Source organism: Ceratina calcarata, unplaced genomic scaffold, assembly GCF_001652005.2.
Source record: "Ceratina calcarata isolate Rehan_Ccalc_2016 unplaced genomic scaffold, ASM165200v1 scaffold518.2, whole genome shotgun sequence".
In the NCBI taxonomy this organism is placed as follows: Eukaryota; Metazoa; Arthropoda; class Insecta; order Hymenoptera; family Apidae; genus Ceratina; species Ceratina calcarata.
In genome coordinates this window covers 50,438-52,646 of record NW_017176316.1, presented here as the reverse complement: position 1 = coordinate 52,646, position 2,209 = coordinate 50,438, and positions in this window count along the sequence as shown.

Genomic DNA, 2,209 nt, shown 5'->3' with positions numbered 1-2,209 from the left:
ACAATGCAGTCATTTTTACTGCTTTTAGGCAATATAGGTATATACTAAGTTTCAGTCTTTTTAGTGTTAAATAACCTAAATCACAGTAAATATTTTTTCATCCATTCAACTAAATTTGCCCCTTTATTCGACTTTGCAACCCTCCTACAGTTCCCATTTTTCTCTCGTCTCAATTTTTCTTCTTCATCGAATCGCACTTTTCACGATCGCACGTTTTTTTTCTTTATACTACGTCCGTCAGTACGAAACCACGTAGAGCCAGTAGGAGACGGTCTTGCGAGGCGTGCGACAACGGGCCACGCGTGACCGTCAGCCCTCCGGCTTGCTAACAGAGACGTATCTGCTGTCGTCTTCGCAGCGAACCGCTGTCCCCTAATTCCTCGTATCAGGAAGAGACGTGAAGGAAGAGGGCAGGGTTCAGACTCGCACCATCACGCGATGGGGATGCGTCACGTCGTCGGGAGGTTGACTGTTATCCCACCCGGGACCGGTCCCTGTCCCTTTTCCCGTGCCATCACGTTAAAGTACTGCAGCCGACCATCGATTGTCAGAAAGCTCACGCACCCACCTCGCCTTTTGTCTACTCGAGTGGACTCGATTTTTCTAGCTTACCGTCGCGAGACATTTCACCTCGGGTATGATGATTGATTACTTACATCAGTCGATGCTCACGCTCGTCCAACCACGCAAGTCCCGTCGGAAGCCCCGGAATAGGCGAGAGCATGAGAAAAATGTTACAAATGAGGAAAACCGCGATTAGCGTTGATTACACTCTGTGAGAATGAAGGCTCGTGTTTAAGCAGGATTGATTGTGCCGCGGAATAGAATTCACAAAGCTCGACGAAGTGGGATAGAAAAACGAGTTGGCTCGGCTCGGAAAAACAGCGGTTTTCAGGGTATGCAATCCGTTTGGGGGGAGGGAAAAAAAACGAAAGAGTGAAAAAAAAAATAACCGGCTTCCCTCGACTTCCTTTCAATAATTGAAAAACGTTCTTTATCCACCGTGTACAAGCGTGTGTCAATGCGCGATTGGAAATCGTTTCTATTCCTCTCTCATTTATATCCTCTCTCTCTCTCTTTATCTGGTATCACGTTTTATCAGACGGTATGCGGAATCAGTTTGAATAACGGACCACGCGGAATTCAAGAAAGTTTCGCCGATCCGAATCGTTTCCATCCAAAACTAATCAACCGAATTACCTTTTAGCGGATTTACAATCGCTGGACACCGTCTGCTTTCCGATCGAGTACGCGCGCGCGCGCGCGCGAGCTCTGTGACCGGTTCCTATCGATAGGTCAATCGCGGAGCCTGGAAACCATTATCCGGAACGATGATGAACGATCAGGTTCGAGGGCAGGGAAATGAATGTCGCGGGTGGACGAAAGAGGGTGTTGGGGGCGGGGGTGTAATAGAAGGAAAAAGTTGAACCGTACTCTTCGCGGTCGATTTTCTCGAAGCCTGAAAATGGAAGCCCGGTGTGACCACCGGTTAGTTCGTCATCCTGTAATTAGCGTTGTCGAAGTTGTCGAAGGTACTCGAAGCGAGAGCGGCCAGGCCCGGAAACACCCGGCGGTATCGCGCGTGGAATCGATATCTCGATTCCCTATTTTGAACTTCATTTTTTTTAATCACCTAATGCGTTTTTTTTTTATATGAATTAGAGATTAATTAATTTCGCACGTGTTTTATGATATAAATTAGTTAGGAGGAGGTATAGTTTGGAATTATTTCTAAGGCGTGGGAACTCGTTGCCGAAGACAATTCCGCTGTTCTGATTATCCCCTGTGTTCAGCTGCTCGCGCTGCAAGTGGTAATTCGAACTCCTTGTGCATAGAATTCGAGGACAATCGATGTTGCGATACTCAATGTTCACGGTATCCTTAACAGCTTCTGCTAACTACTACTGGTTTGCGAGTTGGACACTTGGAAACCGCAGACCGGGGCCCTCGTCGTCTACTGGAAATTTCGCGGAGACGTAATAATAATGTTACCAATAGGGAGGGAGGAGGGATGCTATCTCGCTGGGGATTTCTATTAACGTGTTTCTATGTTTCTATCTCAACCATCGAACTTTCCACAGATCATTTGGAATAGTAATTGTTTCGATATTTTATGTATTTGTTTATTTATTTCACGGGGTTGAATACAGTTTAAGGGTGTATTGGCTATATAGTCAATAACAAAAGTTTATGTACCTTATGAAAAATG